The sequence below is a fragment of the Choristoneura fumiferana genome, chromosome 7 (genome assembly GCF_025370935.1).
Source record: "Choristoneura fumiferana chromosome 7, NRCan_CFum_1, whole genome shotgun sequence".
NCBI lineage: Eukaryota > Metazoa > Arthropoda > Insecta > Lepidoptera > Tortricidae > Choristoneura > Choristoneura fumiferana.
The window spans coordinates 1444681-1468172 of record NC_133478.1 but is presented as its reverse complement, the minus strand read 5'-3'; the positions used below and the strand labels follow the sequence as shown (position 1 = coordinate 1468172).

At 37.8% G+C, this 23492-nt stretch overlaps 1 protein-coding gene across 2 annotated transcripts in view; it reads right to left on the bottom strand.

The window, feature by feature from the left end:
- Window positions 1-8742, bottom strand: part of Dhit (regulator of G protein signaling double hit) — a 52827-nt gene extending 44085 nt beyond the window's left edge. For both annotated transcript variants that reach the window (XM_074089799.1, XM_074089800.1), the window contains exon 1: window positions 8648-8742. The gene's annotated coding sequence lies outside the window, so the exon portion shown is untranslated. The remainder of the gene's footprint in view (window positions 1-8647) is intronic.
- Window positions 8743-23492: the final 14750 nt, after the last annotated feature.

Here is a 23492-nt window from a genome sequence, read left to right as displayed (position 1 = left end):
CGCCATGATCACGAGACGACACCGAATATCGAAGCAAATATCGAATATCGAATGAATATAGCTTCTCCCAAAATCAAGGTACGCGGAACAGAATACGAATTTAAATTAGATCTAAATGTATTGAATTTATTTGCCTGAAACACAGGGAATCCTAGTCCAGGCATTTGTTGTAAATATTTCTCTTACAGTATGTTTTACTTCAAGTTAAAAATGATGTAAAATGAGTTTTTTTAATAAATTTTTATTATTATTATGGTTGAAACGGATGTGGCACCGATATATCCCTACAATATCAGAAAATAAATTTCCCTTACATTGAACGAAAAAAAAAAATAGATAAGATTAGTATACCTTGTGCCATCCACGAAAACGCGTGATTTTGTCAATATTAGACATTAATGACATTGTAATAAGAACCACGGCGCGCGTCATCATGAATGACTCTACCTATAATTTCTGCGATAGTCTAAAACAATAAACTACATTTTGTTCCAATATTCCAACGGTTATGTGTATTTGGGTGTGGGAAGGCTTTACTACATTGTCAGTTTTACGATTTACAGCATTAGTTACGTCAAAGTGCTAAGCATCATAATCACCTCAAATAGGAGCTCCGCAGAGCGGAGCTTAAACAACCGCCTCTCGAATATGTCATAAAAATAAATAATAAATAAATGTCATGGGACACTTGACACCAAATTGACCTAGTCCTAAACTAAGCAAAGCTTGTACTATGGATACGGATAAACAATATAAACATACTTATATAGATGGATACTTAAATACATATTAAACATCCAAGACCCTCGGGTTGAACAAACATTCGTATTATTCATACAAATATCTGCCCCGGCCGGGAATCGAACTCGAATAATAATTGTAGTGGTATAATTAAGGTGAACAAGAACAAACACTTTTAAATAATATAAAGTCAATCAAATCATTACGTTGGAAAGGTTCATTATGAGTAAATCAATAACGAAGTAATAAAATAATACCTTAAATATAATAAATAAACAAAATAATGTAAACAAGACATGACTAACCGTAAAAACTCTATCAGATCTTTTTGTAAAAATGTTGTGTGTTTTTCCTAAAACCAAAAAAAAAACAAATCAATCTTTCGGACAAACTAAAAAGTTTTTGCCAAACTGAAGTTCGGACAAACATTAATTGACAGATTCAGGTATCAATATCGCCCTAACATATATTATTTAAGTGTATATCTTTCGCATTGCCGATCTATCACTTCAGTCTACCACTACAGATTCATGCTGAATCAATGTTGTTTTTTACGCGTACAACATCTGAACTCTTGAATGGAAATCTTTGTATGTTGCAACGTATATAAATAAAACAGATTGAACGTTTGACTGTTGAGCATGTGTTACATAAAAAATATCTTAAGTGCTATGGTATCCATGCTGTAACGACATGACTTTTAGATTTGGTCGACTTGAGTTTCTGACTGATAATATCTTCACAAGACCTCAGGGGTCTCACAGGTTGCGAGTTGTAGGAATACCTCTGTTATTATTTAGATAAGTTGTCAAAAATTCTATGTCATGTGTTAAATTCTATGTCAGTTCTGTTCTACACACTACTAGGTAAATGCAAGAAGGGTATTTTCTATGTTCTTTCCAGGGTCTTAAACTATCTCCGCACCAAATTTTATCTAAATAAGTTCAGTAATAAAAGCGTGAAGAGGAAGCATTTAAAGGCCTTGGGGAGACCTATGTCCAACAGTGGCCGTCTTTCGGCTGACATGAGACTGATGATGATGAATCTCTTACAGCACAATCAGTAAGAAAAGTCAACATCTTTTTTTATATCTGTCTGTCTATGTCTAACCATCTAAACTAACCCACTACTTACATTTTGCTTAGAAGACGGGATCTGTTAACACTGGTGTACTACCGTTTCGGCAAAATATTTTTCGCCAAATTTCACTTCCCAAAAAACTTATCGCAGTAGTTTCATTTCCCAAACGAATCTTTAGCATATTAACATTTCGCATTTTATTAATTTGGTCAAATTATCATTTGACATAATTTTACATTGTCAACTTTTATTATGACAAACGTTTATTAAGCAAACGTTTTCTTTTAGCTAATATTATATTCCAAAAAAAAATTTTTTAAAAATTACACCTTTGTACACGAATCAACCACAGATACAACTGCTACCAGAAAGCAGGTTAGGTTTAGGTTAGAACTGCGTCCCCCACAGAAACGAACTGCTACCAGAAAAGCAGGTTAGGTTAGGTTAGAACTGCGTCCCCCACAGAAACGAACTGCTACCAGAAAATTAGGTTATTATGCCGTGCAATATTTTGGGAAGAGTGCTTTATGCCAAACGATACATTTGACTAAATAATACTTGGTGATGTTATATGAAACATTACAAGTACTTAATTCTTTTTGAAACAATAATTTGCAAAAAAAAAATTTGCTAACTGCAAAATTGCGATAAATTGTTTTAGCAAATGATTTTTTGCCAAATGATAATTTGAGTAAAATATTTTGGGATGTGATACTTTAGGAAAAGTTTTTTGTCCATTCATTAGTAATCCGTTAACACACACGTTCATAGATACAAATTTGTACAAAAACCTAGTTGCGCTAGTTCAATTCACACTTCACCGGCTGTTGAATGAGTGACCCATATTTATCACAAATACGTTAGTACTTTGTTCTTTATACAAGACTTTGGACTCTCATCAAGGGAAGTATTTCCTTGAACTTCGAGTATGACAAACTGTCTAATTAGTTAAACAAGTTAAATACGCAAGTTTGACTACATATTAATTAGACTAACAACCATGTTTCAATAGATTCATACATAAATATAATATTGTCTAATTGTTAATTGCACCTTTTTTGAGGTTGGCGATCCTTTTGTTAAATTTTCCCACGTGAAAGTTTATCAAATTTAGAAATATATTTATTTATCATACGCAATTTCCTTTACCTTCTAAACCAACTTTACTCAAACTTTTAATTGCATATTGCAATATTGTAAATCTGTTTTAAAAAAATATATAACCTCGTTGAGTTTCTTGCCGGATTCTTCTCAGCAGAGGTTTTTCCGAACGGTGGTAGATTTTTTTTGACATTCATAAGTGCTTGTTATAGCCTAAATTGAATAAAGATATTTTGACTTTGACTTTGACTTTGCATACTAGTAAAAAAATAAGCCAGAGCTTATTTAAAATAAAATCCTATAGTCAGGCAAAATTTAGGACAGTATTTAACTGGTCCTTCAGATGAAAGATTGTCTTGCAACGTGGCTCGATTTATTGCTAGGTACTTAAAGAGGACATGAACTATAGCGGGCGAGAGACTACAGAGGCTACAGACTGTATACTTAGCTAACGCGAAATAACCATATTGCAAGCTAAGCAATCATGTGTCGCTCCATAAATAATTAGGCCAATGCCTCGCTTTTGACTTGACACGATCTTACATCACAATAATGCACGTTATGTATATAAATCACTAAGTATATCGAATATCTTCAGCGAGTGAAAATGGTTTGTATAAAAATCCGTGAAACAGACGATATGGGTCAGCAGGCCAATCGGACAAACCAATCAATTACTGTTTCCTATAAACCGGAAAGCGAAAATTACTTACTTCAACGCTAATTTAAACAGACGAGAAGAAGTTTCATTACTGGGATATCCTATATGTAGAGACATGGTAGCTTAGTGGTTTGACTTAATGTCTCAACTCTCAGGCTGGGCTCACACCTGTGCCTTGGTGTATGTGAAGACTCCAGTCAGCACTGAGCCCGCGTGGGAACTATACGGCCCAAGCCCTCTGCATTGGGACTTACATGTATGTAGGGTTCCGACTCATATAAATAAGGTAGGTAGACAATTACTGCATAGATGTGATAGTATTTTATTACAAGCTTTTATTTAGTTTCACCTGTCCCGTTGTCAGTCTGTCTGTAATCAAATCTTGCGAGTTAAATTCAACCGACTTTCAGTGGTCAGATTGACTTGAAATTTGGAATACATATGTAAATCGCGTGACAATACAATAATCTAGTAGTGGCATCCTGTTACAGCCAGGATCGTCTCCGCAGGACGGAACTATTTAACGGTTAATAGCATCGACTTGAAATTTATGCAAACGTAGTTTGGGTAACAACGCAAGTACAGTCAGCAAAAAAAGCTTGTATTGAATAGCTTGATATCCCACATGGGCAGACGAAAGAAAATTTTATCGGCATTTTACGAGTACATGCTTTAATAAATCATTCTCGCCGCTATGGCCCTATAGTAGAAACAATGTCATCATCACAAATCGATCATTTTAATCAGATCGATTGCCCTTTAATCAACTAAATAAATGATGATCAACGTTATTAAGTGAGATTGACATCGCATGACAGTTTTTTTTCAATTCAAGCAATTAAAAGTGAGTGCTGATGGTAAACGCAAGGCCGGCAGTTAAATTGTGCAACAGATGACAGCATCGGATTAAATGGTTTTCCATTCTTCACAATAATTTAAGATTGTTACAGTATTTATTGGTGACAATGAAGATGGGTTAAGAAATTACAGAGACAAAATTGGTCTGTCAGATTATTGGCATAACTGTATCAAAAAAAAAATCAAGTATGTTAAGTACAGACTTTAAACAAATTTTTATATTTTACTTTACAAAACAATGTTTTAAGCATGGTAAATAACCCTCCCGGGACATGTTGATGCTGTCATAAACATTGAATATCACGGGATATTTCCTACTCCTATCCTTCTAATAGGTACTAATTGATAATCTTCGGGTACTGCCTTTTCGCAACGTAACGTTTGGCAACCTGTTTCATTTCACAACTTTTCATTTTGCAAACCCTAAAACTGTAAATATTTCAGAATTTATTTCAGAGCCTTCATGTAGAACCCTTTAGGTTAGGATAGGTTAGTTTTATAAAAATCCTGAAATATTTACAGTTTCAGAAATATTAAACAGTTGGGGAATGAAAAGTTGCGAAGTGAAAGTTGACAAACGTTATTCGCCGAAACATTAGTAAACCGGTAATCTTAATAGATAGATAAACTAATTGCCAAACTGTGACCAATACTGTTTCCGAGCAATACTTAGTTGGGGTATGAGAGTTAAATATTTGGTGTATGTGGTTATGTATATAAAACAAACTAACGTCCGTTGTTTTATTATTATACATGGAGAGGTGTATGTATTCATAACTTGGAAGTGGTCAAAGAGTATTTGGACAAGAAGTAGTTGTGATGGAAACCAAATAATATAGGTAGCTGGTAAAATTCCTGACACTTGTTGGGATACCCGGCAATGTCAGGATGGAACACGTGTATAATTACAGTTTAAACTTTTAGTAGGTATAACGAAAATTAAATAATTTAATTTACAGATTTGTTCTAGTGCTACAAATAAGTATAGAACTAGGTTTTTCATTTGTTTTTATAAATGATAAAAAAGATATAAATAATATATATATTTTTAATTGCTGACATTTTGGTAATCCGGCCGCATTTTTGACAAATGGCCAAAATTCTAGACATATCTAGAAAAACCCTTACGCGCTAACTCTACTTTTGAGCTTTATAAATGAAATACTTGATTTCATCCAAAGACTTGTTTATTCAATTATAAAAGCAGTTTTTTTTTTTAAGGATAGTAAATAAAAATCGCTTATTCATCCGCGCATTAATCTATTTTTAAAATGTCAATTTTTCCACCATCTCTACGCTAGTCTATGCTACTAGAGATTATACACATGTTTCGATCAAGAAATAACGTCAGATTTTGACGAAGATTTTGGAAATGAAAAATAAATATTGAAATCAAGTGAATTTTGGTGAAAAAAGTGATTAGACATCTAGTTAAAAGACACGAATTATAGATAAATGTGTTATTGATTCGATCCAGTGAGTGTTTATACAAAATTTTTGATGAAATCGGTTTGTTACACTTTTAATAAATTGGATAGGCATAACGTATAATCTTGGCTATATTTTCAACATCACTACATAGACTAATCGTATTCTGCAAAATAAGATAACCAATAAACAGTAAGCTGCTAAAAGTACCAAGTATACAACCCTGTGCAACAACCGCTAAATAATTTGGAAACCTCGAAGGGCGAGTCTTAAAAATGGAGCATTGATTAAGAATTGACCTAAATATAACGCGACCATCAAATTCGCTTTCTCATAACGACAGTCAGCATCAAAAATGCTCACCAAGGAGATCTAAATACAAAGAAAACCTTAATCGAATAAAAAGTAGAACCTGTCCAACGCTTAATACAAGTTTAAACCTGTTCAATTGTGGAAGGAATCCGCTTTAATATTGTTCTCCATACGTTGTAGCTGTTTCCCGGGCCACGTGCGCGCCGTGTGCCGCGCAGATCAATGCGCGGGCGTCAACTGCAACCCTTTGTGTAACAGGGACAGCGATAATATCACCGGGAACACTGGGAAAACATTGGCTATTTACAACGATGCATGCAATCTGCATGTACGTGGACGATATAATAGCTTTAGCGTTGAATATTATTCGTGTTCTTCGATAATGTTTTAGAGTATAGTCGCCGTGTTAATTTGGTACGGTTTTGTAGGAAAATCTTGAGACGGATATTTTGGTTTACGAAAAATATTTCAAATTACGTGAACTTCTCGCAAAAACTCGTTTCGCCCTATTTATTTCATTACCAATAAGCGACGAATGTGTACAGCAACTTGGTTACAAATCTATTTACATTTTGCCTTAGAGCGTTTAGGTTTCATCCTTCAAAAATACTCTTTAGATTTTCGAATAAACAAAGAGGACGTTTAACATTTCACTTTTAAAGTTTATGGGATCTTCTGTCACCTTTGTAGCTCTAGCCTCTATCTCCACGTGATATTAGGAAATTAAAACAAAATTCTCAGTGAAACTTTTGGAATAGGGCCCTGAAGAAGTATTTGTATTGGATTGTGTAATTTGTTTTCCATGGCCTTGTGGAAGACTCGCTATTCACTCCTACTGACTCGCTTCCTCGTTGTTCTAAAACTGTAGCACTGTTTTTTCAGAATCTCTACAAATTTTAGTAGAATCACTTTTTTGAAAATTAATTGCAATCACTTCACACTAGCTTTTCTATGTTAACAGTTTCTTTTCTAGAACAGATTATCTTGTGAGATACTTAATGCTTGTCCAAACACGGCGTCAGATGTCAGAGGCTTCCACATTTCTTGGATTGGACTTATAAACACGAAAAATCACTAAAACACTTAGTGAGGTGATGGCTCTTTCTTTTCCATAAGCAATGGGTTATGGTATAGCACTTGTTTCACGATGTAACACTCTTTTCCCGGCAGGGTGACGGTTAACACTCTCCCAATGATCTTAGTTGAGTGAGAGAACTTGATTCACACTTGCTTTTACTAATAGCTGATGTAGCATTAAATTTAAGATGATTAACATTCTCCAAAAAGGCACCGGGCACTTATTTAGACTGTTGTTATTGTTTCACAGTGGGAATATCACACTAGTGCAGATAGGAGGGAGGGTTTGTAAGTTATTTTCATATTATACCTACTAGGTTTTGACTTAGTAACATGGGCAGGAGGGATAACACTTGCGCAGAGGGGGGGGTTGTAACAGAAGTCGGTTTAGTTGTCACTTGTTTCACGGGTAAGCATGATAACATGCTCGTTTTTCCTGGTAAGGTTTCAGTGCACGATAAATAGCGCTCAGATGGAACATTTGAGGGAGGAATGTAACAGAAACTTTTGTTTTAATTGATACTATATTTACGATTAGTACGGAATGATAAAACGCTCAATTTCTAATTGGGTTTCACATTGTAGGCACTGGGGCTACTTTTTCTGGGTGGGTTTGCTCTTGTATCACGGTCGGAAGGGAGTAATATCATACTCGCTCTTCCTGACAGACTTTCACATGGGCAGGTGGGAGAGGAACAGATGTAACAGAAGCTTGAATTGACACTTGTTTCACGGATGAGGACGATTTTACACTTTAACATGACGAGGGGATAGTACTAGTGCAAGGGGAAGCTTTCGAATTGACACTTGTTTCACGGCTGAGGACGATTTCATACTGTAGCATAAAGATTGGATAGCACTTATGAAAGGGGGAGCTTTTGGATTGACACTTGTTTCACAGGTGAGGACGGTTTCACACTACATGAAGATGGGATAGCACTAACGCAAGGAGAGAATTTTTGGATTGACACTTGTTTCACGGATGTAGACGGTTTCACACGGAAAAAGACGGTTTAGCACTGCAACATAAAGATGGGATAGCACTTATACAAGGAAGTGCTTTTGGATTGACACTTGTTTCACGGATAACGACGGTTCCACACTGTAAAATGAAGATTGGATATCACTTTTGCAAAGGGAGAGCTTTTGGTGCACTTATGCATGGGGAGAGCATTTGGATTGACACTTGTTTCACGGATAAGGACGATTTCACACTGTAACATAAAGATGGGATAGCCAGGGGGAAGCTTTTGGATTGACACTTGTTTCTCGGATAAGGACGATTTCACACTGTAACATAAAGATGGGATAGCCAGGGGGAAGCTTTTGGATTGACACTTGTTTCACTGCTAGTATAAACGCCTGGGAGCCAGGTGGTGCACTAGGTACCTGCCCGCTAGGCGCCGGCGAGGGTCATGCCGGCGCTAGCGGCGCCGCGGGCGCGGCATGGCGCGGCGTCGGTCGGGAGCAACGTGCGCGGCCGCGGTCGGGGCGCGACTGACGATCGACCGCGAGGCACCGCCCCGCCCACGTTCAGGGCTGCCAACATTGGAAACAGAAACAGAATTTATTTATATTTATTTTGAAATAGAGACTTACTTACTTTATAATAATAATAATAATAATAATATTTATTCAGACTTTTCAATCCATTTTGTTAGTAATACATAATCACTTATTGACTAATGTTAGTAGCTTTCTATGTTAACTTAACTTAATTTAATTTAAAATAATAATAATAATAATTTAAGACAATGTCAAATTCAAAGATCACATGTCACGTGTAAAAGGAGGCACAGGAGCGTGCAACGAATGCCAGTGCCTCATGAAAGGGCCGTCAAGCCGCTCGGCCACCACCGCCAGCAGCCGGTTGCCGCTGTCCCGCGCTCTGCGCGCCATCGAGGCCGCTCGCTTGCGCATCGTAGCGTGGAAGCAGTCCACGCGCGCTTCGGCGAACATGCTCGACGCACTGCAGAACCGGGGCAGCCGCAACAAGGCTCTAAGCGCGTTATTGTATTGAAATACGTACTTTGACTTACTTGTAATTTTCATATGTTTTATGCACAATAAAGAGTTACATACAATTATGATTGGTTTTGTGAGTCTTTTTGTATTTTTTATTTCAACTCCAAATTTGTTACTTTTACGGGTATCCTCGTGAAACCATATCGAAAATACAAAAAAATAATTGTATTTTCGATATAGTTTCACGGGATACCCGTAAAAGTAACAAATTTGGAGTTGAAATAAAAAATGCAAAAATACTCCAAAAAACCAATCATAATTTGATTAAAACCGAAGCGCCTCTATTACTAGTTACAGGTAAGTACAAAGATTAACATAACAATAATAACGATAACAAATTAGAAATTAAACAATTAGAAAGAACAATTATGCTTTGGACACAAGCCGATTTTCTAGTCACATTAAAAATTTCGATGTGTCATTCGGTATATGTAGTTAAATAAAATAAAAAAACTTTACTGCCACAACGAAATTCGAAAATAAAAATATCAAAGAAAAATAGTCTGCAATTCCCTACATGTGACCAAAGAGTGTCTTAACAGTGACCGCTATCAATTACCTAATGAATTAGAAAAATCGGTACCCGAACACCAATCAAACATCATTGTGTATTCAGTAAGAATAAAAACAAAATATCTAGATAACGAACAAAATAAAATAAAAACTAAAACAATTTAAAACTTACAAACAGGGTTAGCTATTTTTGAACATGCGTTGTGATGTGTGTATGTACCTATGTATGCTTACACAAAGCGTGAATGTTAACTAACGTTAATAAAACACTATAAATTATTTTTTACTTGTGTATATTATCATCTGGAATATAATATTATATTATATAGACCACTCGGTCGTGATAAAATTTTGAAATGTCAACCGCTGAGGTTAGAGTCATGAAATTTGGCACTGTACGCACACCAATCTAAATCACGATATAATTTCTGGGCAGTCCCGTTGGAATTCAGTGAAATCGTGGAGTTTCAGTACAACCGCCGGTTATGATGGTATACGCGTGCGAAACCGCGGTTAAAAAATTGTCTAGTTCTCTTATAGTTCTGTGAGATAGCAGCATACATTTCCCGCGTGGACGTGACAGCCCTACCGGCCGCCCGCCTGCGCGGCGCGTCGATCTTTACCGAGGGCGCGGCGCGCATGCGCGACCGGATCGCCGGCCCCGAACCAGCGCGCGAGCCGCGACTGACAGCATAAACATTACTCTGATTGTGATTATCCTGCTAATATAAATGCCAAAGTTTGTGGATTGTGTGTTTGTTACTCTTTTAATTTAAAATGGCTGGACAAATTTTGATTAAATTTGGTATGTAGATAGTTGGATGGCGGAAAACTGTTAGCCTGGTTTTTCTACGGGATCTAGAGGTAAAAAAAACAAGATGTCAAGGTGTATAAAATTCCTAAATGAACTGCTATTTTTCACACTATTCGATTAATATCGCTACATATTGTATATTATAATTGAAAATTGTTATTGTTTGTTTGTTTTTCGTCTTGCTTGCTGAGCGTATGGTTGGCCGTGTCAGTTGTCAATGTCATGCACATGACATGCTTGTGTTGGTAGCGCTGACTTTAAACGGTCGCGTTCACAATAGACACGGTCCGGTCGTGCGCGCAGCTTGCAATGACGGCCTCACGGTCCCACCGGAAGACCAGCGCTAGCTCCTGAGCCGGCATTATGCTGAGGTGGGTCCGTTTCGTGAATGGTAACTGCTTTCCTTGTCTGTGTTATTTATTTATGTAATCGTTCAAGTTTGTTACTTTTCCGAATAAATGTATTTTCTTTCTTCTTCTTTTCTTCTATATTTTTGAACCTACCTTGCTTCTCCCGTACCAACGAATGAGTGCGTGTTTCGCATACTACGTGTCGCACAGATGTAGCTATGATGCATGGTTAGTAGTGAAGAAGGAAGGTAAAAATATTTTATTATTCATATCCACAAAGTAACACTTGAATTAATCAATTGTTATTATAGAACTACATTTGTTTTACTTCCTACTTTTTCTATATATTTTGTATGGTTTCACGTTACTAATGATCTATTTATTTGATAACAGCGCCATCTCTATCTCTCATTTTTATGAGCAGACTTGCACACAGATGGCGCTAAGCAACAAATTGTTTGCAAGGTAATTTGATAGTTATGTTTCAAGAATACATTGTAATTTTGATGTATACGCCATATAAGGAATGCCTTGTTTCGCCTGGGTTTTTTTTTCAATGTATTTTAGTTGCAGTAAGTATCTCTAATAAAAATAAATCAGTTATTACGAGTTTCGATATTCAAACATGAGTTCTAGAGACGTCAAATTTAGTATTGATATTCGTGCAACGTAAATTATATATTTCTTTTGAGTTAAATAAATTTCATTAAACCGAATTGAAGACCGCATTGTAATTTTTTAAAATTCCCATGGGAATTCATATATCCTGAGATTCGTACGGTTCACGCGAACGAGAGTATGGTAACATGCTAGTTATGTTTATAATGTAAGCAATACATTGCAATATGTGTTTTAAAGTGGCTTGTAAACAAGTCAAAGTGAGCGGCGCATAAATAGACTGACAGTTTTGTAATTAACTCGTGGCTTCATTGCAATGTTTGAGGTAAAATTAATACTAATTTTAGTACTGAAGCTCAGTTTAGTACTGTCAAAACATATTCTATAAAACTGTCATCTAAATTAATGGCATTCAGCATGTTTTTCCACCTTGAAAAAGGCATCCGAAAATATTGCATTATAGCTCCGTGGAATGAGCTTAACAAATCGTATGCGACATAGCTTGTATTGATGTTCATTGATAGATGTTTGTAGGGTATTTAGCGGTTTACTGAAATAATGTTTAATAGATAGATAGTTTACAATAAGTTTTTAGAACGACCTGCTCGTCAGTGGTCAGAAGTGAGAGACTGGGCAGGTGCAACACACATTATAATATTTTCAGTTTTTAAAATTACGTTCCAATACGTCATCTCCTTTTACAAAAAAAAACATTTTCTAACTTATATTATTAAGAGTCCAACTTCTAAAATTAATAGTTATTTTACAACTCAAAAGTTAAAAAGAGAAAAACTGAAATTTCTATTTCTAAATATAAGCATAAAATAAATCATAAAAGTAAACTAAGACTAAGAGACTGAATAAAATGGCTAACCCCCCTTTATTGGATAAAATAATAGAATAGAATAGAATAGAATAGAATAGAAATATGTTTATTCAGCCAACACATCATGACAAAAAAAAAGAGAAAACACATTTACAAAATTATAAAGAATACAAAAACAAACAAATAATGATGTGAAGCCGAAATGGTCTCCACTCAGCGGTGCCGTTGGCACGACTAGCGTTGTCAACGGCGCTGGTTTTCTGCGGAGCCAGCGAGGTGTGCGGGACAGCATACTGCGCGACTTGCGTCAGGCGAGTAATAAATACATAGTACCTACTCGTGCATATATTTATATAAGTTATATTATTATATTATTATTTATTTGTAACAAAGATAAATATGTCTGTAATAATTTAAATATACTTAATAGTTTAGATATTTGGCGGTCACCCACAATCCGACAGACTAGTAACCTATGCTTGGGCAACAGTACCTTGTTGGTCCATAAGATAGTTCTTCAGTTTGGACTTGAACCCACCAACAGTATTGCTTTCCCTGACCGGTGGAGGAAGGTTATTCCAGCACTTCGTTGCAGCATAACGAAAGCTGCCACGAAATGCAGCGGTACTGTGCCTTGGGCAAACCAGTCTGGGAATACGCCTGATATGCCGCTGATAGAACATCAACCTCTCATGTAGATATGAAGGCCTTTTACTGTTGCAAATACCAAATAGGAGTGTAGCAAAATGAAGAGTACGTCGACCATTCATGTTTAAAAGTTTGTTACTGTTAAGATGCGGAGTGATATGCGATCGTGGGGGTATAGGGAAACAAAAACGCACGCATGCATTTTGTAGCCGTTGGATAACTTTTTTAGTACGACATAACAAGCAGTTGCCATACACTGTATCCGCATAGTTAAGTTTCGACAGGATAAGTGTATCGCAGAGCTTCACACGCACATCAACACTAAGATAGTTACGCACCTTGTAAAGTACTGTTAATCTATAGAAGCAGTTCCGAACAGTTTCCAAGATGTGGTTTTCGAAATGCAAAAAGCTATCCATAAGGAGTCCTAAGTTGCGAGCTTCCGAAACCATCTCCACGCTTTTACCCGAAATATTTACATGGGGATTTGACGCAGTAATACGGTTAACTTGTTTTTTTGAGCCTAAAACGAGGAATTTAGATTTTGAAGGGTTCAGCACTAGACTGTTCATACCCGACCAGGTATCAATACGATGCAGGTCTTCGTTTAGATCGTCCACCGCACGTTGAACATCTTCTGGCTTGAATGATATAAAAAGTTGTATGTCATCCGCATAGATATGAAATTTGCAATTTTTTATGTTATTTACGATATCCGCACTATAAAGACTATACAACACTGGGCCCAGAATGGAACCTTGTGGCACCCCGCGTGATACTGGGAGTAATTCCGACGCCGCAGTTGAGCCGTCTGCACCATGCACTTGAACAAATTGTGATCGATTAGTCAGATAGCTAGCGAACCACTTTATCGCGCTGTTGCTAAAGCCATAATATGCTAATTTAGATAGCAGAACAGACGTATTAATGCAGTCGAACGCGCGCGAAAAATCCAAAAGGGCCAATATGGATCCCTTGCCTGCATCTTGCGAGGACAAATATAATATAATAGGAGTAAGAAATATTCCAGATTTTTTGTCGTGTGAATTAGTAGTTCGGAATAATTTGCAAAACAGAATAGTTTCAGACGCTATTTTGGAGCTCAAATCACATCCCCGATGCTGGGTGCGGGTCAACTCCAATACCATAATTACTTTTGCGCAAATGTTCAAGTGCCAGTACATGAATGGTTGCAGTATGATACTGACTAGGGTATAGCATTACTAACACCAGAGATGTATCTATCACTAAACACTATTATTCCATGTTGGTCGGAATAAAGATATTGATTTATTTAACTCGCTAGTAGCTTTTCATTACAGACTTAGTTGAGAAAATAAATATACAGCTTTTTAGCCTTATAGGCTCCTCGGGCTTTTAGTTGGTGTGACTCATTATTTACTCTTACTATGATTTCTGTGGTAATAAGCATGGCAATTATCTATTCTATTTATTTGAAATAATACATTTAAAACTGTTATCATCATTAACACTATATAGCACCATTTCATGACCCATCATCCCAGCCTATGTTCCATCACTGGGCGCAGGCCTCCTATTAGGTTTCCTCACTATGATTTTCTTCACCGTAAAGCTCGTGGCAAATTCCGAATATGATTTGAAATACACGAATTTCGAAAAACTCAGAGGTTCGAGCCCGGGTTTGAACCCACGTTCGTCTGCTTGTGAGGCCACAGGTCAAAACCACTAGGCCACCCCGGCTGTCATATATATAAAATAGTGGCCATACATAACATAATCATTAACTACTACACGACCAAATTATGGACGACTAAGTGACCCTTTATTTATTAGTATTAATTATTAATTATTAGTAATTATTATTAGTGAAGCCGTGGTGGCCTAGTGGTTTGACCTATCGCCTCTCAAGCAGAGGGTCGTGGGTTCAAATCCCGGCTCGCACCTCTGAATTTTTCGAAATTCATGTGCGGAATTATATTTGAAATTGACCACGAGCTTTGCGGTGAAGGAAAACATCGTGAGGAAACCTGCACAAACTGCGAAGCGATTCAATGGTGCGTGCGAAGTTCCCAATCCGCACTGGGCCCGCGTGGGAACTATGGCCCAAGCCCTCTTGTTCTGAGAGGAGGCCTGTGCCCAGCAGTGGGACGTATATAGGCTGGGATGAAGTGACAATTGGCTCAACAGTAACGTGTAGACTGAGATCTCTGTTAAACAATATTTTAGGATGTCAGGAGCATTAGTTTATTCTATATGACTTATATATCTTCTTCACTCTCTCTTTTTCCCGCCGTCCTTGTCTGCCCTAGCGATCCAGTCGCGCGCCGCAACGGCTCGCGGCATGAATGAAGCAGCCGGACCCGAACTCATTGCGTTACTGCGACCATTCTGCAATGCGTAGAACGTCGCTATACTACTGGTCTGACCTATATTCGGAATTTAAAAAAAACATTCAAAAAAATGTGTAACCTTGGAGGTCCTGGGTTTTCGCCGATAATATTTTTCCCAAATGTTTTGTTTCCCAACTGAAATTGTTAACTATTCAAGATATATTGAGCAGCAAAAAATCTGACCGTCAAAATATATGCAGAATCGGTAATTATGTATGAAGGGTGGGCGAAATTTTTAGCTGCTGAGTATATATTTCAGGACTATCCCGTAGAACATTATGGGTTAGATTGGGTTAGTTTTATAACAATCTTAGTAGTTGAGTTTCTTGCCGGATTCTTCTCAACAGAGGTTTTTCCGAACCGGTGGTAGTTTTTTTTTTGACATTCTTAAGTGCTTGTTATAGCCTAAATTGCATAAAGATATTTTGACTTTAACTTTGACTTTAAAACTCATTCTCCTATTTCTCATCTTCTCATCATTCTTCTTAAAAAGCCTTTTCACTATCGTTTTGCGGTCTTATTGTAATAGCGCTAAAACATAATAATTAAAATACTTAGTTTGATAGTATTTTTATTTATTTATTCAATTTACGGCATGGAATAACAAATATATACATTGGCAAATAATAAAAAACATAAGGTCAAGTGACGCATAAAAAGTGAACTGTTCTATTTATAATAAATTGTTTTGCAACAGAACTTTATCGAGAGAAAATAAAGTATCTATACTACACCACAATGGTACAAATATCTCAGTACGTAGGTATGCAGATAATACTTAATATTAAAATTGGTAACATCCCAGTGATGGTCTTATTTTTCTGTTTTTCTGTGCATCTATATTTCAGTTTGTATTTTCAATTTCGGTTTTAACGGGATGACCGTAAAAGTAAAAATTTGGAATTGAAATAAAAAATACAAAAAGATTCCAAAAAACCAATCTTAAATTGGTAACAATAAAAATGAACATTTATCTGGGGTTTTCTTAAATTGTAAAGCTATAAGGAAATAAATCAAACCTCTTGTATAAACGTATGCAAAAATTTCTAATTATATTCCTACGCATCACAATTTTACAAATGGGTAAAGTCACGATTCGTCCTTGACAGCAAAAGCCTGTTTATTCTCGCGGGTTAAGTGATCATTCTGGTATAGCTTATGTTCTGGTTCCAGGCAACCAACTTCAGGCGTCTGAGTTCGACTAGCGCGCATAGCCGCCAACAGCTCCCCCTTACGACGCAGCACGAAGTGCACGTTGACCGCAGGATCGCGGGTCACGGGCTCGCTGCCCTTGACGCCGGGCCCCCCAGTTGCGTCGGTCCCATTGCCAGCATCCCCAGACATCTGCTTGCCTGGCTGGACTGCTAACTAGACGTCGAAGGCACCAAAACGACGGTCACGATGAGTGTTTATGTCAGACTCCGACATATCTAAGCCCACATGTATGTCACGGAGAAGGGTCATAAGATTCTCCACTTTCTATACGGGAGCCCTGAGATCTCGACGTCGTTTAGGCTTATGTTGATCATCATCCATCATCATCCCAGCCTATAACGTCCACTGCTGGGCACAGGCCTCCTCTCAGAACAAGAGGGCTTGGCCATAGTTCCCACGCGGGCCCAGTGCGGATTGGGAACTTCAGCACGCACCATTGAATTTCTTCGCAGGTTTGTGCAGGTTTCCTCACGATGTTGATCACGTGTACGTTTATTTATTGAAACTGTATTCTGTATCGACAAGCGCTTATTTCAAATTTAGAGTGATGTATCGGAAGTTGTAGAGCTTTAGAACAATCTAGATGCTGCTAATGATACCATTGCTGGGTTTAAATACGAACTAAATGTATTTAAGCCCAGCAATAGTTTTATTAGCAGTGTTTAGATTGTTAAAGCTCTACAACTTCCGATACATTACTCTCAATTTGAACCAAGCGCTTGTCGATACAGACCACAGAAGTTTGGAGAACATTCCACATGGCTGATATCTGCTGCAGCTTCTGGCTAGTTTGGATCTCATTCCTGATAGTGTGGATTTCGGACTTCATTGCGCCGATGTTGTCACTCAACGCCTTAACTTCCTTAACCAGGTCAGCCAGATTAGGATCGGTAATTGATGTGTCCCGGCATTGTATGCAATGCCAGGCCACCTTCGCACTAGCTCCTTTTCTACGATATGAAGTCTCACTAATCCCAGCGCATTCGAAATGAAAACATCCCTGGCATCGTCCACATTCAGCAAAATCCGTAATCTCAGCGCCACACTTCGAGCAGGTAATTCCGGGAAAAATTAAATTAAACCCAAACTGTAGAACTTTGAATATAGCTTTAAACAGATAGGAATAAGGCTTAAAATCCGATAATGATACAAAAACTCGTAATGTAGATAACAAGTAAACAATTACAATGCCTTGCGTGAGGGAGCGGACGTCAATGTTGTCACGTATACGAGAGCTTATTTTGTTTTGTTTGAAATTTTCTACGGAGCCCTCCACTGAATCGGATTTCCAGCGACCGCGTCGTTTTATCTGGGTCATATCTGCTCTTGAATCTGCCAACCCTGTGTAAAGCTCGGGATTTTGCAATTTGTGATATTTTGCAGCTTCTTTCGGCATGGCGCTGGTTTTATTCTGGCCAATGACTTGACTTGTGCATTTGCCGTTACTGTAATCTTTAAACAACCTGAAGTTGTTTATCTTAGAAATGCGTAGAGCTTGCTTTTCGACAATTCTTACGTACTCTTCGCGAGTGAACATATGTTCACTGTTTGCTTCAGTGCTCCGTTTAACAATGTCAATTGTAGGGTTGTTCACTGGGTTGTCCTTGATTGTGATCATCATTATCATCATTTCGGCTGCGAGTAGGGCAATGTACACCTTCATGTTTAAGTTCTCTTTGTTCTCAATAGCTTTCTTTACTGATGACTTGTCGGAGATAGAGCAGCTGCTTTCGCTACTAACTCGGCAACTGAAATGATGCTCCTATTACAGACCTAGACCTATTTATAAGAGCTTTCCGTAATAAATTTGCCTTTTTACGGCAGTATGGTCGTAACACGCCATTTGACTATTTCACCGGTGGACCAACATTAATTAAATTACTTAATGGGTGACGGGTTTTTTTTATCACTTTTTGTACGCATGATTTATGCGAATGAGTGTAATTTTATTGTTAGAGTTGTTTAATGGTATCCTACTTATAACGGAGTAGTCGTTATTAATGGTTGACATTAGAGTTATTAGAGGGCTATGAGGGCTCAGAGGGCTATGGAGAGGGCTATGCTCGGGGTTTCTCTGCGGGATAGAATTAGAAATGATGATATCCGCAGTAGAACTAAGGTTACCGACATAGCCCGAAGAATTGCGAAACTAAAGTGGCAGTGGGCGGGGCACATTGCTCGCAGGACGGATGGCCGATGGGGCCAGAAGGTTCTCGAATGGCGTCCGCGGACCGGGAGACGAGCTGTCGGTAGGCCTCCAACAAGATGGAGCGACGACCTGGTTAAGATCGCGGGATCGCGGTGGATGCGGAAAGCACAAGACCGGTCTGAGTGGAGAGCCTTGGGGGAGGCCTATGTCCAGCAGTGGACGTCTTTCGGCTGACATGATGATGATGATGATGATGATTAGAGTTATTAAATACTGGTATAGTTTTAATATAAATAATAGATGTTCATGAGTTAGATTTGAATATGATTGAGTTGTCATAGAGTCGAGTGGAATCTGGTAGATCTATTAACGTACCAATGAACATAATTTGCCATAATTTACTAATTGGATAAAGGTAAAAGTACAGATCTCAGTCATAAGAGCATGTTCATAAGTTTGAGAGGCTCAAGGAGGCACATTAAAGCCCTTGGCTGCGAAGACGGAGCTGGGATTCTGTGAGGAATAAGCTGCCATTGCCACCGACAATCACACGAATTCATTATATTATTAAATCACTTGTATGAATTTGTTAGACAAGTCCTACACACCTTTTTACGTCACCTACTTTGGTCTTTTATATCAGTATCTGTGTTTATTAATCGAATTGTTGTTATTATTTTATTGTCAAGAAGACATTAATATCAAAGGCGTATTATAAAGTTAATGATTATATCATGGACAGGGATATTTGGAAATAATTCCGATCCGCATTAGCGATCCCTTCAAATAGCGAACCTACTGTGTTAAAAATAAAGTTGTGTTAAATACTTGTGATGTATACATATCATTTAATAATATTGTACATCTGTTTTAAAAAATATATATATACCTCGTTGAGTTTCTTGCCGGATTCTTCTCAGCAGAGGTTTTTCCGAACCGGTGGTAGTTTTTTTTTGACATTCATAAGTGCTTGTTATAGCCTAAATTGAAATAAAGATATTTTGACTTTGACTTTGACTTTGACTTTGACTTTGACTTTGACTTTGTATTGTATTGATTGAAATAAACAGATTTATCATTAACGTGCCGGTCGAATCTATTGCAATTGGGTTTCGCCGCACACAAACTAATTAAAGAAATGCAAAAGCGCCTGGTCGTCACTATTGGAGACCAAAGGGCTGGCAGCTATCTCTCTCAACTTTTATTTACTATGATTTTATGCCTAGAAAATAATGTATATGCGTACTTTTGATTAATAAATGTTTTAACAATTTAACGCTTGTTTCATAAATGATGCAGGTGGTAGGACCTTGTGCAAGGTCCGCCCGGATTGCTTACACCACCTTGCTCGCTAATCCTGCCGTGAAGCAGCAGTGCTTGCACTGTTGTGTTTCGGCGTGGAGAGTAAGACAGCCAGTGAAATTACTGGCACTTGAGGTATCCCATCTTAGGCCTCTAGGTTGGCAACGCATCTGCAATCCCCCTGGTGTTGCAGGTGTCTATGGGCGGTGGTGATCTCTTACCATCAGGAGACCCACTTGCTTGTTTGCCATCCATTCGAATAAAAAAAAACCTAATATTATGTGAGTTTGTTTAAACAGATACGATGCATCTCTTCCTGAATACCAACAAAGTTGTCTGTAAATTCATAATATACATTTTGCCACCTTGTCGTTGAGACTTTATGTTTGAACTAGTGTACGAAATATTCAGAGTTTGTATACTGTGCCAATGTTTAAAATGTTAAGATATCTTTGACTGTACCACTGTAGCCAGAGTTCTAGATTTAGTTGCAAAGCGTAAAAAATATGCGAATTTCACGGTTTTTATGGCGACCCTTTTCCGTTGCTTCATTGTATACAATACATATAAAAAATATACAATTGCATAATAGCTTTATGTAAAAAATAGTCCCGCTATGACGCTCAAGGTGTCATTACAGCCACCCGGCACCCGAACAGCACCGAGCGATTAGTATTCTTCATATGGATTTGTATGTGTATGCGCTCACTAAATCTACTCCGTAGCATCACCGGATCGCTAGGTTGCCACGCTCGGACGGCGAGTGGACCACTCGGTGACAGAACGCTGCTCGCCGTCATAGTGACTACTAGGAAATTCGTGGACCACGCGAGGTCCACTCGTTGTCAACGCGGCCTCCACCCGTGGACCACCTGTGGACAACGAGTGGACGTCGAAAGTCGAGGCGGCGCTGGTCGGGTGCCGGGTGGCTCTAATCAGCTGCGACCATATGTTGCTAACGATATGTCGCCTTAGAAATTATTTAGCAGATATGAATTAAGGTCTCTACCCATACCCACACACACACACACACACACACACACACACACGCGCGCGCACACACGCACGCACGCACGCACGCACGCACAGCGCGCACAGGTTTTTTCGAAATGGTGTTAGTTTTTTTTTTGACATTCAAGTCAATTTTTCAGTAATGTTATTTTTTTACAGTTATTTTGTACTTCACTTAACGTACATGAATTAAGTCCAAAGATGTAGTCATCCTAAAAATGCGACTATCTCTACCGGGACTCAAACACGGGACTTCTAGCTCCATACTCAAGGAGAACAATCACCAGAATATCGTCTGGATTCTCTGACGTTTCGCACAATTATTATTTCCCAAATTTTCACTTGCCAACTGTTACATTTCCCAACTCAGGATTTTCTCTGAAACCATATTTTTTTCAGAACTTTCATGAAACAAATCAAACCTAACCTACTGTGTTCTATAAAAGCATAAGAAAATACACTGAAAAAAAAATTGGTTTCGGTGGTATATGATGATGGTGTTATTATTATGATGTACCATCAGCGAAATAAGTGGTCTATCAATTTTTAAACAAGTTCCTATCAAATGAAAATGTCGCTAAAGTCGAACTTTCAAGTTGTCAGACACGTATATTTGGCATTATTGTTTTATGAGATGCAAACGATTATCAACTTTAGGGATATATTTGGCTGATGGTACATAATGGTGTCGGTCTGTCGTAAAATAAAGTAGGACATAAAAGTTCTTCCAATTTAGTTCAGCGCTCGATTTTTACGTTCGGAAATATGAATTAAAACTAGTGTAATGTGGTGTGGTGGTGATAGTTAAGTTTGTGTACATGTGTGTGTTCTTACAGTGTGTAGGTGGAGGAGCTGCATGCACACACAATTGTTGAATAGACGAGGCTACCGTAAGGCTGAGGGTAAGCAATTTTTTTTAACTATTTTTTCAAGTAATGCTAACATTAAACTTAATTTTACTTCAAGCTTCACAATTCTAAATTGAACTTAGTTCTGAAGGACGTAAAGTCCTGTTCAACTAAATATAAGTAAGCGCAATAAAGCCCAAGGCATAACTGCGTCAAAAAGAATTAAAAAGAAAATCCATTAAAAAAGCGATCCAATTTTCTAAGAACGACGACGCTAATCTCTACTTACCGGAAAATTTTGCACGCAAAACCTAGACATTTTCCCTCGTTATTCATCTCTCTTTTCATCTAACGCAGTACGAAAGGGATAAGGTGATTACCACCATAATAACCTGCAAGGTTTTCAAATAACACGGAGTAAAAAGAACTCAAAGTGTAATAGGAATAGAGTAGATATTGCACTGGCGTTTATTGATATACGCCAACTAATTTACAGGAACGATCAAATCACTTCCGACGACTTCCGAGTGCTCCCGAATTATTATTTTACTGCCCGAACAAAGGCGTCCTGCATTCAACTTTGGGTTATTGTAATAAGATTTAAATTTGCTTGATATTGGCGTCGGGTAAATATTGAACTTATGTATGGGTAATGAAATTATGTGTCTAAGACAGACATACTCAACCTTTTTATTTGGGCCGCAAAAAATAAGTAATAAAAATAATGAAATTTTATAATTGACGCCAAAGAGCGTATGACTTAATTAGGCTAAGATGATGATGATGAATCAACGTAATCCCAAACTAAGCTAAACTTGTCCTAAAGGTTACCATCAACAACAAATTGCACACTTATGTCATTGATTGTGTTCAAGTTTTTTGAACACTTAGACAGTCTCCGATGTTTATCAATATCATGGCGGCTAATAGACATGTTATTATAGATACATACCATTCCATACTTAAATAAGCCTTGGCGATAAGTAGTAGTAAAAGCCTTGTGGTTTGAGCTTGTGGTGGGTTCAAATCCCGGGCTCACACCTCCGAATCTTTTAGAGTTTATTTGCGAAATTACATTTGAAATTCACCACGAGCATTTCATTGATAGATAACAGCGCTGGGAAACTCGCACATACCTGCGAGGCAATTCAATGTCGTGTGTGAAGTTCCCATTCCGAACTGGGCCCGCGTGGGAACTATAGCCTTAGCGCATTCATTCTGGCATAAATACGAGTACCCACGGTAGAAGTGCTGTACTAACTACTAATAGAAGGGTTCCCGCAGGTTGAATACAGCTGGCTGAAGGAAAGGTTTCCATGGCCGATGGACGTCGGTTATGGCTTGGCAAATAAGCGTGGATCTAATTTAGATTCAAATGGGCACGTATTTTGTGCGTCATAAAAATATTTATAAAGCTAGTCTTCACCCGCGGCTGCGCTCGCGTCAATCATTAGTCCCTGAAAAACTGAATACCATTAATCCCACTAAATCCCACTTTAATATTATAAATGCGAAAGTTTGTAAGTCTGTTTGATGTTAACGC